The 14,162-nt window shown below is 42.9% G+C and overlaps 1 protein-coding gene across 3 annotated transcripts in view; it reads left to right on the top strand.

Annotated features, from left to right (window-relative positions):
• ITGB7 (integrin subunit beta 7) overlaps positions 1–14,162 on the top strand; it is a 1,338,809-nt gene that overhangs the window by 188,700 nt on the left and 1,135,947 nt on the right. The gene's annotated exons all lie outside the window — the stretch shown is intronic.

Here is a 14,162-nt window from a genome sequence, read left to right as displayed (position 1 = left end):
TATTTTCAGTAGTAGGTATAAACAACTCATCCACCCAACTGTCAGTAAGATAATGATCTCACTGCTCACACACATTCCACAGCTGGCTTAGTCCTGACATTCCAGAACACTAAGCATCATCAGAGTGAAGAACATAGACAAGATGTAATTACAGGAAAAGAAAGCCATTACAACAACATCTTACCCATCTGCCATCTTGGCCACGCCCCCAGAGTTCTCTTTAAAGTCCCACTTTCTTCACAAATGGTTTCCAAAAAATATCCACAACTGAAAACAAATAATAGGAATTTACTAGGTTGATATTCCTTTAAATGCACTTAATCAACTAATCAAAATGGCTTTACCTAAATGTGAGTGTGTTTTTTTTGTTGTTTTTTAAACTTTTTTTATGTTGAAAGAATCAATTTTACTTAAAGATGCTTACAACACACTGGTAGCTGTGACACAGAAATTATCTGACAGGCCACTTCCTTTTTCTATCAGGACACTTCCTTTTTTCTCCGGTTTGTCTGAGAAACTGTGTAACGACCGCAATGACAAAAGAAGGAAAGAATCGCACGCTATTGGAAAAACAGAGTAACAGAGTAAAACAATAATGCCCCACATTCAGGTCGAAAGTGCCACCATTTCTTACATCATACTTTATGGGATGTGAGATACAAGGCTGTTGGACTGATAAGGAGGCATGACTCATTATGTTTTATGTATCCTATTTTCTATGTAGCACTTTCACCCTTAACATTACTGACTTATTTCCAATTTCTACATTTACACATTACAAGTGAGTCTGACTGAAATGAAATCTCACTTACCAATCGGGTGCTATGAGCAACCTCAATAGACGGCAATCCAGTTTTTTATGTCACATATCATTTTGTGCTGCCTTGGCGCAAAGTACTACGATACTTAGTCCTGGGCTGTGGTCAACACTATATTAAAACTAAGGGAGAAAGAAACGTATTTTAGCACAAGCTTTCTGAAAGTGAATATTACAACTAAAATCGAACAACGTAGCAAGGCGTAATAAAAGTAAGTGGAATTACAGATTAACATTTTTTAATATTATAGCTCATTTGTAACAATTGATGAAGATATGCTGTTCTGAGATCCAGTCTCTTTTAAACAGAGCAATAAATATGGTTCAGGCCCTTTTTATCCCAATTCACCATTTGGCTTTTACCCCATCTGGCATCAAAGGTTATCTATACCAAAGAAATCAAGGGAGTAGGTGACAGGAGATTCTGCTTGTGATAAATTGATGAGTGCTGATGAGGTCTCCTTCCAGACAACAGGAGCAGGCTTAGTGTATTTGGACCAACTGAAGGGTGACTTGACTTTGATAGTTGCTCTTCCGAAATTAAGAGCTTGATTTAGAGTTTGTGGTGAAGACATACTCAGTTCAGTTCATAAAGCTTTATTCGGAGCTTGACAAAAGTCCATAAAAGCAGATCATACATTATAAAACATCAGTAATATACATAAACAAATAACAAAGAATAAGTCATAAAAACTTCATCTATACGACTAAAACAGACAAGTGATTAAAATACAGCAAAATAACAGTTTAAAAAATAATACTAGGCCTTGCCTTGATAGCTTTGAGAAGAAATGTAGCAATAAAAAAGCAAACATCAGGTGGGGGATTAAATATCAGTTTCATGGCATCTTTAACAGTCCTAACACCAAATTTCTTGGAGACAGGTTTTAAAAAAGCAATGCGGTAATTACCATAGAGTGGGCAGAACAGTAGAAAATGCATAGTGCTTTGGGCAGTAGTGCCATCGCAAGGGCAGGGACCAATTGGGTATTTTTTGATATTGGGAAACGCCACTAAATGGTGAGCAATCCCAAAGCGCAGTCTAGTTAGAACGAACCTGTGGGAGGGTCTAGTAACAAAGCTCAAGTAAGGTTGATAACCTAACAACTCACAACAGCTGTCATAGAGCGTACAGGTGGATAAGTTGCTACTCGCCTTCAAACGTCGCTCGTACTTTAGAGACATAAAAACAGATTTCAGTTCACTTTTGGTCAAACTATTGGCAGCATAACAGTCCTCATATAAGTTAAGACCATATATTTCCTTATAACTGCTCATAACAAAATTTACCCAGGGGATCTTTAAATGATTGTCTAGGGACAGACAGTCCTTGATAATGGCTCTATTCAAGGAAGTCTCCTCTTTTGCCCAGATGGCACGCCACAGCAGAAGAGGTCTATGGGCAACAGAATCCGAAAGGTAGTGTATTCCGAGTTCCCTATGCACCAGTTGCGTTGATGCTGAGATAGGCAAGCAGAGTAGTCTTTTTAAGAACAGATTTTCCTCCACTTGTAGACTCCCAGCCGATACATGCCCCCAGACACCTGCTCCATAAAGGGCAATTGAAAGACACCTCATCTGGTAAATTTTCAGCATATCCCCAATCCGCCTATCCCCTATTTTGGAGGCGAACGTAAACACCCCGTGAGCGCATTTCGCCATTCTTGCTCTAACGTGGGTGACTTCGCTGGACCAGCTACCTGTCTTGGAGAAGGTGATACCAAGATAGTTAAAAGTATCAACCGTCTGGACCCTATGCCCTTCGATAAAAAAGGGATGCGGTTTTTTACGGCCCTTGCCACATTCCATAACAAATGTCTTTGATTTATTAATCACCAGCTTCCTTTCCCCAATGAACAGGGAAAACCTGTCCATGAGGCGTTGGAGGACGACAGGGGTCCTGGAGAGAAGGACGGCATCGTCCGCATATAGTAGGACTGGGATGTGGAAGTCAAGTATATTTGGGGCATCTGCCCCCACAGTCCTTAAAACAGAGTCAACCTCATTAATAAAAAGTGTGAAAAGCAGGGGAGCAAGCACACACCCCTGCCTAATTCCACGCTTAACTGAAAACTTTGGGGTACATTCCCCACCTGGGCCATATCGGACACTAGAACTAAGATTGGCATAAAGTCTGGCCAAGAAATAAACAATACCCTCCGGTGCCCCCATTTCAAGTAGTATCTCCCATAGAATCTTATTATTAACCATATCGAAGGCACTACTTAAATCTGCAAAGCAGAGGAAAAGGGAACCTTTCTTGGCCATGGTATATTTCCCTATAAGTAGTTCTAGGTTGAGACACTGTTCTACTGTGCCTCGACCCTTCCTAAATCCATATTGGGAATTAGCCAAGATGTTATTTGTTTCAGCCCATTCTTCTAATCTAACAAGAAGTACCCGGCTCATAATTTTCACGGAGGAATCTAAGAGGGAGATTGGGCGATAGTTCTTAGCATCCCTCTTCTCCCCCTTTTTATAAATGGGAATTATAATGGATTCCTTCCATGTAGGCGGGGCACCGTAACAGACAGCAGCATTAAATACTTTGGTCAGTAGCGGGCCCCAAATCTCTGGTTCTTTTTTATAAACGTCAACCGGCACCCCGTCTGGCCCCTGAGCCTTCCCTCCTTTGCTTGCGATGATACATTTCTTGACCTCGGTTGGGGAAATATCTAAGGGAATGATTGGCCAGACCCCTCCTCCTACGTCCATGAGTTTGGCTGAATCAAAGATCAAAGAAAAGTGAGAGACCCAACTTTCCGCACTGACGTTTGCCGACAGAACAGGTGTCTCCTCGTTCCTGAAAAAAGGGCTGTTGACTGTAGCCCAAAATAAAGAAGAATCAGAGGTTTTGGCGGCCTGGTCTAACTTGTCCCAGGCCTCTCGCTTAAGTTCTGCCTTTCTTTGGGAGACTGCTGCCCGGTAGATAGCCCTAAGGTGCCTAATAAGGGTTGTATCCCATTGTTTAGCTGCCAGTGCCTCTTTGAGGCTCTTGAGGGCGGCAGTACTGGCATGGTCAAACCACCCCCTTTGCCGATTTAGGTTGCCCTTGAGTTGCTTGGTGAGTTTAGCTTCAATGCAATGATTAATATCAATAAAATTATACAAGATTACATCAGTCAGCTCATTACTCACTAAAATAGCATCAATTTCCTTTAAACAATTTACAATAAAGGAGTTAGACAAAAGGTCTGCCTTATCCCCCTTCCACCTAATTCTGATTCCATTGGATCGATGTGGTTCAATGTTATCAACAATACATGGTTTAGGGCCTAGATTGGCCTTCCAAAGCACCGTCTCCATGGACAGGCAGTTATGGTCACTGATTAAGTTGTCAACTACCAAGGGGGCTGAGCACCATGGATTAAGGCTGGAAGAGGTACAAATAAAGTCAATAACAGTGTGAGCATTTCTACCCGTAAAGGTGGGGAGGATTTCACCAGAAGCGCCCCTCCCATTATCCAAGATCTCCATATCGTATGTCATCAGGATTTTGTTTAATGAGTCCCCGTACGGGTTATGGGGGAAGTGGGCGACTCCCTCACCCCGACAATTTACGAAACCACAGACCCTATGGGCAGAGGATGAACAGGCAGAAGTATTAAAATCCCCCATCCAAATAAAATCAAAAGCAGTATCATTTCCCGTTACAATTTTTGCCAAAGCGGCCTCCAAGGCATATACTACCTGTTGCCTAGTGTTATCAAAAACATTATTATAAAAATTGATTAAAAGGATATTTCTATCCTGCTCCTTACAAAGCCATAGAATCTGGGAATGGGCCCCAATCAGGACATGTTTCTTTACAGTAAGTGGAACATCAACAGAAATCAGTGTCAGAAGGCCACCCTTGGCTCTTCCCGAGTTTGAAGCCACAGCCGGTAATTGATATGAAACAAAGCTGTTATAGTTAATGGGGTCCAGACTCCAGGTTTCCTGAAAACATATAATATTAAAAAGATTGATAAAATCAAACCAACCTAAACATTCATCCTTATGTGATAGTCCCGCAACATTCCAACAAGCAATAAAACACGAGCCAGAATTAGCTGGGTGAATGAGGGTATTCGATGCAGTCCTAACCCTTCCAGCATTAACTGGTCTATCGTGATCATGAGCCACTATAGAGTCTAGATGGCTTACACTGGTACCAGTGGTAATACTAGTTAATATCCTAGAGACTGAGCTAGAACTCTTCTTACCCATGGCAAAGTCCTCGATCCCTACATCATCTGAGAGGGGCTCCAGTCAATCATTGCAATCAAGCCCACTCAATGGTTGAAATCTATTATACGTAGGGATAGCAGGGGCGGCACACACATTCTGGACTCTAGGCCTGCGCCAGTGGTGCTCATCAGCAGGTTGAGTAGCAAGGTCTCTATAGAAGTACCCAAGGGGCCGCAAAGAAATACCTTGATCACTCGCAGGGAGTGATGCGGCTTTGATTAGAACTGTTGAGGTAAGTTGAGGGTTGCGAAAATTAATGACTATACAGTCACCTTCACAGGTCTTACGTGATTTGCCAACCCAATTGGTTCTCCTGGTACTTAGTATATCCCTAGATAGGGCTACAGGGAAGTCACACTGTCGGTGGAGCCAGTCCACAGTCTTGTTCTTTAATGACGAGTGGGATTCTCCATTTTCAGGATTACCGCCATGCCTCTTAACAGGAGGGACATTGGTCAGGACGGCTACAAAGGGAGCACAGGTAGGTGGCAGGTCCGGTTGAGGGTTACTATGGCTATAGGTATTTACGTTATAGCCCATCGGCTTCCCTGGTACTGTATTGGGGGGTGGCTTAGTGGAGCCCGGCCGCTGAGGTGATATATTGGGGACTACAGATTGAGTTCCCGGAGCATTCCCAGGACTGCAATTAGAACTTCTACTCCCATCCGTCAATAAAACTGTATTAGATGAGATTAAAGGTATCTCATCAGGCACCAGGGTATTAGCGATAGTATTCGTTTTGGGTCTAGCCTTGAAAAAAGAGTCCAAGATGCCTCCCAATCTGGCTACTTCATCGGTAATTGTAGTAAGTTTGGTCAAAAGGGGTTTAACCAATAGGTCAAACTTGGCATCTATAGCATTAATTATAAAGTCCAACTGCTCTTTATCAAGGATGACCTTGGTTCCATCCAGTGGCACTGGTTGGGCTTGTTGATTTTTCAGCGGAGGGGGGTCGTTATTCTTAACATGACGATTCCCTCCTCGCTTAGGCTGGGAGGTTTTGCTGGTGTTCCTGCAAGTGCGTGTTAATCTTTGGCGTCTAGGGACAGTCAGGCTGGGGGTTGGTGTATCAAGAATAGTAACTTGGCCAGATTCCAGGTCGTTAGGGGGCTCAGGGTTACCACTTTCCAAACTTTCCAAACTTAAAGTATCCGTTGGAGCTCCCTCAGTTGTACAGTCCATGAGATCTAAAGGTGTACTGGCATCCTGATCGAAAGGAGGCTGGGGGGCCGGACAGTTGGATGAGGGAGAGATCGTACTTTGTGACCCCGGGCGACCTAAAGATCTCCTGCGTTCTTGGTTGATTTTATCAACCATCTTGACCAAATAGTTGTCCATGGTTGTGGTCGTGGCTGCTGGCTTAGCTTTGGGCATGATAGCCAAGACCGGGACCTACACCCCGCTACAGGTCTTACTGATACAAACAGCAGACTAAGAGCTTTCACCGTATATACCAGCCTATCCCAGATAGATTTGCACGTACGACCACCAAACACCTCGGTAAATTAGTTAATACACAGTGGTAGCTAGCCAGGACCACCCACAGTAAAATAACGTTATACAATAGATAGTAAACCGGTCTACTGCCCCCACCTGCCCCCTCCTGTCCCGGACTGTCACAGACTGTCTGCCCTTTGTCCGGGCTTCGTCCTGGGCGTCCCGCGGCGCGTCCCGCGCAGCGGCACACAATGATATTAATAAGAGAAGAGGGCCAATGGGCGTGGAGGCGGTCCGCGGCTCAGGTGCGGGCAGTCAGGCAGGTATGCACGGGCTCCTGGGAACCGTAGTCCGTTCCCCTGCCTCTCACCCCCTCGCAAGCAACCGAGTCTCCAAAGCAGCTTCCCCCGATGCACCATGGCTCCGAGTCACAAATGCCCCAGCAGCGAAGCGGGACCCGCGCCAGCGGGTTCCGCGAGCAGTTTTGAATGATTGTGGGCGTGGAGGCGGTCCGCGGCTCAGGTGCGGGCAGTCAGGCAGGTATGCACGGGCTCCTGGGAACCGTAGTCCGTTCCCCTGCCTCTCACCCCCTCGCAAGCAACGGAGTCTCCAAAGCAGCTTCCCCCGATGCACCAGGGCTCCGAGTCACAAATGCCCCAGCAGCGAAGCGGGACCCGCGCCAGCGGGTTCCGCGAGCAGTTTTGAATGATTGTGGGCGTGGAGGCGGTCCGCGGCTCAGGTGCGGGCAGTCAGGCAGGTATGCACGGGCTCCTGGGAACCGTAGTCCGTTCCCCTGCCTCTCACCCCCTCGCAAGCAACCGAGTCTCCAAAGCAGCTTCCCCCGATGCACCAGGGCTCCGAGTCACAAATGCCCCAGCAGCGAAGCGGGACCCGCGCCAGCGGGTTCCGCGATCAGTTTTGAATGATTGTGGGCGTGGAGGCGGTCCGCGGCTCAGGTGCGGGCAGTCAGGCAGGTATGCACGGGCTCCTGGGAACCGTAGTCCGTTCCCCTGCCTCTCACCCCCTCGCAAGCAACCGAGTCTCCAAAGCAGCTTCCCCCGATGCACCAGGGCTCCGAGTCACAAATGCCCCAGCAGCGAAGCGGGACCCGCGCCAGCGGGTTCCGCGAGCAGTTTTGAATGATTGTGGGCGTGGAGGCGGTCCGCGGCTCAGGTGCGGGCAGTCAGGCAGGTATGCACGGGCTCCTGGGAACCGTAGTCCGTTCCCCTGCCTCTCACCCCCTCGCAAGCAACCGAGTCTCCAAAGCAGCTTCCCCCGATGCACCAGGGCTCCGAGTCACAAATGCCCCAGCAGCGAAGCGGGACCCGCGCCAGCGGGTTCCGCGATCAGTTTTGAATGATTGTGGGCGTGGAGGCGGTCCGCGGCTCAGGTGCGGGCAGTCAGGCAGGTATGCACGGGCTCCTGGGAACCGTAGTCCGTTCCCCTGCCTCTCACCCCCTCGCAAGCAACCGAGTCTCCAAAGCAGCTTCCCCCGATGCACCAGGGCTCCGAGTCACAAATGCCCCAGCAGCGAAGCGGGACCCGCGCCAGCGGGTTCCGCGAGCAGTTTTGAATGATTGTGGGCGTGGAGGCGGTCCGCGGCTCAGGTGCGGGCAGTCAGGCAGGTATGCACGGGCTCCTGGGAACCGTAGTCCGTTCCCCTGCCTCTCACCCCCTCGCAAGCAACCGAGTCTCCAAAGCAGCTTCCCCCGATGCACCAGGGCTCCGAGTCACAAATGCCCCCAGCAGCGAAGACATACTCCAGAAAGTGGCGACTGCTCTGGACGCTGTATTTAGAGTAATAAACAAAATATCGCTACCGAGCAAAACTCAAATTTACATTAAAAATTGAGTCATATCAAATTATCAGTCCAATAAAGTTTCCAGATTCAAGGTGTTCTCAAATAGTTATCTTCTTTATTTCCTTGCTTCCTTTATTCTTATCACAATTGTAGATGTATTATACATAAATTCTTGGTGGTGAGTTGGTATAGATGACATCACCAAATGTAGCCAATAGCCGACACGTGTTTCGTCTCGGGGAAAATCACCTGAAGACTTCCTCACGGCTACAACAACAAAATATATGTAGACACTCAAATACTGTTCAACTCAATTTGTTAATATATAACAATTTTCAGAAATCAGAACCAAAGTTTTGTGTGAACATAAGAGCTGAAAAGTGAACAGAGACCAAAGGCCAAGAGTCACCAAAAATTCACCCATTGATAAAGACACACAAATTGTGTGGAGTGCAAAAGAAGGAAGTGCATCAAAGAACAGCAAAAGCCAGACATGTCGCAGAGGAATAAGAGACATCTACACTGAGACAATATTGTCAATGTCTCAGGCGTCCATAATAACAAGGAACCACATAAGCCACATAAGTGTTTTACATAAGCTAGTCGGTGACTTATTATAGCAAAGCTCTCAATTGGTGTGATAGTTTAAGTTAAATAAAGTGACAAGCACCCTTCCTTGGGCAGAGTCCAAGGAGTTTCAGTTTCAGTATGCAAAATTGCCACGGTACGTATCCTTCAGCATACTGGCGTATTTTGCTTATAAATATCTAAAAAGAAAAAGAGGAGAACATAGGTAGACAACATTCAAAGTTGAGAATTCATCATCAGGGTTAAATACAACGCATACCGTGAACCCATAGTCTGTAGCACAACACAAATTGTCATGCGCTAATATATATGATCACAATATAGTTGTTCCTTAAATAAAACGAATATCATCCAATTGCTAAACATTGGGACATTTGAGCAACAGATACAGTAGTTAAAATCAGGCGAAAAATTACCTCGGTCGGATTTATAATCTGGTCCAATGTAGGATAAATTAATCCCCTTTCAGACCCACACCTGTAGGGCACCCAGGAAGCCCGTGAAAATAAAGCACTTGCATGTCCTCTTCATGGATACAGAGAACTTTGTAAATAATACATATGAAGTAGCTACTTACATAGCACTTGAGAAAAAGCTTTAGGCCTCACAAAGGGTACAGACTGAGTTATATAAATAGCAATACATTCAATGTAATACAATAAGATAATATGTCTTCCTTTTCTATGATCAACAGTGTTTGCTCAGCTAACTGGCATTTTCCTTCAGATTCACCAAACCCGGACTTTGAGAACCCTGTGCAAATAGAGCCTGCCTGATTACTTTCATATTAGCATTGAGCACTAGCGCTTCCATAATTGACTCTAAACCCCTCGTTCATCTAGAGAGTAATTACAGTCCCATAATGTTAAGACAGAATATTACTTTTGGCTGTTCAGAACACCCAGATAATGATATGAAATTATCATAGTGTTCACTCTAATCATAGAGCTATAAAATGGAATACGGTAAAAATTGTTCTTTAAATTTTCATTTTTCACACGGTGTTACTTGGTCCTTCTTGTTTGTTGGTTCTGGTTTCATTATCTTCCCTCTTCTAATCTTATGACTTCATGTTGAGTTTAACATAACAATTTATACTAGTATACATTGTTGATTACTTGCTTGTGCGGTCTCACTGTTTTTATATACACTTCTTGCTTTTTTCCAGCCTTGATCAAGTCTGCGTACATATTGTGGTACAAAACGAAACACGTGTTGGCCTGATCTTAATTATTTGCTGCTGGGAAACTCCCTACTTAAGAATAAAAAGAAGATCAATATACAATACTGGCAGACATTTTTACTGAAAGTACAAGCACTCGTGACTCTGTACTGTGGGCGAAGTTCGCCAAATGTAAATGTGACAGGGAGTGCTATTGCTGAGCAATTTTTACTTTGATTGACAGGTTTATGATCTGTCACCAGCACTGTGGGGTAATCGGTGCTTCAGTTTGTGCAGCGCCCCTTTTTTCAGTAACTATTTAAGCGCTTTACTATCCATGTTTATACTAACAGACTCTATTTACTAGAAGTGCCGTTCATCCCTTTTGAGGGATTGCTATTACCCTTCATTCTTATTTACTAATTAAGTATTTGCCAGCACTCTAGTACTGTTTACCAAGCGCTATTTTATTGTGATTGACAGTAGCTAACTTGACTATGTCTAATTTTGATGATGATAGGGATAAAATATTTAATGATATCTTTACAGGTCAAATAACACAATCCACCAAGACTAATCCAGTAGAAACGAAACCACAAGGGCTTAAACAGCTTTTTATCAAATTAGAGAGACTTCGCAAGTCTGAGCTGTCAAGATGGTGGGATTCCACCATTCTTAAAAAATACATTGAGATTAAGCAAATACCATGGGGATTAAGGGTGATAATCTTCCCCACGTTTGAGGACTTAGATCCTGATCTCCTGCTTGAATGGGAAAATTTGATCTCGTCCTCATCTTTTGGCATGATGGATTTGTTAATCCGTCATGCGGAAAGAAAGCGAATAAAATTACTCAGTGATATAGAACAGATTGAGGAAGAGATAAAAGCACTCAACATGCCTGATGTGGCAAATAAAAACTATGTGATACTAAAAGATGTTCTGAATGCCCATCAGATTTATATTAAGGACAAGAAAATTCGCAAACTCAAACGTGACGATAATGACTATAAGAATGGTCGAATTTTCACCTCCGCTAAGAAATTTGATGAAATAACACCAAGAGCAGGAATCAGAGATCTAAGTGAGAAACGTAGGGATACACCAATCTCACTCAGTGACTCTGAAGTTTCCAGTAATATCAGTGGGAGCAGTGAAGCTATTAGTGATATAACACCTACATTGGTAGTAGCAACCAGTGCCAATAATGACACATCTTCATCTTTTTTATCAGAGTTGGAGAGATACAGAAAGGGAACAAAGATGGGGTTCAACTCCAAAAGAAATGTAGTAAGAAGAGAACAAGGAGGGGAGGGTACAAAAACCGAGTCAGAAGACAGCAAAAGAGTGACACGATCTGTGTCAAAAACAAAGAAGAACTAATTGATATTGCTGATCATTTTGAAAACACAACTGCTGTAAATGTCAATGTTTTAGAAGAACAAGCACAAGATGATATTTCAATTATCAATTTATCAAAAATGGATTTAACTGTACCACAAATCAATGTAATTAAGAAGAGTCTTAGCTTTTGTCCTGTTTCTGGTCCTAACTTTACTCAAATTCATGTTGACTTGTTTAAGTTTGTACGAAGACTTAAATTAAAGAATTGGTTTGGCATGCAAAAAAAAGAGTGTCCGATACCAATTTATACAGCTGCACCAAGTGGCCAAAGTATACAAGATATTAGAGATACTCAACTATTACTGTCATTGGATGAAAGTATAACAACCATCCCTGACCTGGAGGAGATCATAGCTGATCTAGGGATTAATATAGACATGAATGTTGACAGTGGCCTTAAAAACAAGTCTTTATTTACACCAACATTAACTCCAGACAACATGATTGACTGCTTCTTTAGAATCATGACATCTGAACTGCATTCATTGGAGGATAAAAAACTGGGTGGGCACACTTATTTGAGACACAATCTGACAGCTAATGAGAGAAAAGCTCTCATCTCATTAGCCAATGAGCCTAAAATAACTATCAAGGAAGCAGATAAGGGAGGCAACATTGTTGTATTAGATACATCGTATTACAACAATGAGATTGAAAATCAATTATCGAATCATAAGTGCTACACCAAAATCACATACAATCCAACCAAACAGGTCACCACATTCATAGAGAACACATTTAAATATTGGCTCAACTTTGGTCTTCTCACGTATTTGGAGTTTAAGTATCTTTTTAACCCTACGCCTAGGTCTGCTTACATATACACACTACCTAAAGTGCATAAAGATCTTAGGACACCTCCAGGCAGACCGATCATTTCAGGTATTGAGGGTAGCAAAGAGCGTATTTCAGAATACATCGATATAAACTTAAAACCAATAGTATATAATTTACCCTCTTACATAGAGGATACTAAAGACCTTTTGAATAAATTGGAACATTTCATCTGGCAACAGGAATTTACCCTAGTTACTTTAGATGTCAGCTCTCTCTATACCAGCATCCCACCAGATAGAGGTATGGAAGCTTTGACATACTACTTATCTAAACGGGATGCTACACTTTATGACCACACCAAAATGTTATTGGAATTTACCAATCTGGCACTTGACAATAACTTTTTCAAGTATAAAGATAACTGGTACAAACAACACTTAGGTGTAGCTATGGGGGCCAAATTTTCTCCATCCTTTGCCAATATTTACATGGGTTTCTTCGAACAACACCACATATGGAACACATGCCCAACTACACTGACTAACAACATAGTGTATTGGGGTCGTTTCATTGACGATGTTCTCATGATTTGGAATGGTACTGACTATATCTTAAACGATTTCATCATGTACCTAAACGATAACACATACAATCTCAACTTTACGTATATTCACAGTAAAGACCACATTGATTTCCTTGATGTGACTTTATTTGTTCAAGATTGCATACTACAATCCAAATTATTTCGTAAAACAACAGCGTGTAATTCCTTACTAAACGCCACCAGTTCACATCCTATCTCTCAGATAAGGGCAATCCCCTTTGGCGAAATGACCCGCCTTCGTAGAAATTGTAGCCAAGATTCTTCTTTTCAACAAGAAATTGTGAAACTAAAGAGCAGGTTTGTGACTCAGGGTTATGACCGTAGAACACTAGAACGTACACACACCAGGTTCAACAAATCACATAGGACAGAACTCCTTAAACCTAAGCACAACATCAAACGAGCGAAAGAACGAACACAAGTATCTTTCATTACTCAATATCACTCTTGCAGTAATGACATATAAGCTTCTTCGTAAACATTGGCATTTACTACGACTTGATTGTGACCTAGTACCATTTGTTAAGCAGAAACCTATGGTTACATATAAAAGAGGCAGAACACTTAGGAACATCTTGAGCTCAACCACCGTTGACACAGACACACTAACACAACGTGGCTGGTTACCAGTAAAACCCAATGGCTTTAACAAATGCTCAACATGTAATGTTTGTCAATTTGCCAGTGATAAAATCAAGACTTTCAGATACAACACCAAACAATCATACAACATCATGAATTTCCTCAACTGCAATACGAAATGTGTAGTTTATTGTATAGTTTGTCAGTGCGATCTTATATATGTGGGGAGTACAATTAGACCCCTCAAAGAACGCATTCAAGAACACATTAGGCCTATTCGCAATAACAACCGCGATTACCCTCTGGCAGTTCACTATAACACCATACATTCATCCGTTGAGAAACTTAAACTCAAATTCCATGGTATTGCCATAGCATTGGAAGACATTCAAGGAGGCAACAGGGTCTCGAAATTAAGAAAACTGGAAGCTCAATGGTTAATCAAACTCAGAACAGTAGACATGGAACTTAATGTCGACAGAGATTTACATGTATTCTTAAGAGACTGATGTTATTCATCTAGGGATTATCAATATCATCCCTTGTTTCTTTGTATCTTGTTACTTTCTGAATTTTTTTTCGTTTCAAATTTTTTGTTGTTGTATTAATCATATTTCTGTGACGTAGTTGTTTGCAATTATTTATGTGACCGTTTGATAACAAACTTGTATTTACAATAACAACTGACTCTTTATGTATTAACATTTTACTTGTTTGCTATTACATGTAACTGACCGTCAACAATAGGGGTCATATTGAC

Source organism: Triturus cristatus, chromosome 4_1, assembly GCF_964204655.1.
Source record: "Triturus cristatus chromosome 4_1, aTriCri1.1, whole genome shotgun sequence".
NCBI classification, from domain to species: Eukaryota; Metazoa; Chordata; class Amphibia; order Caudata; family Salamandridae; genus Triturus; species Triturus cristatus.
This window is presented reverse-complemented; position numbering and strand designations above follow the sequence as displayed.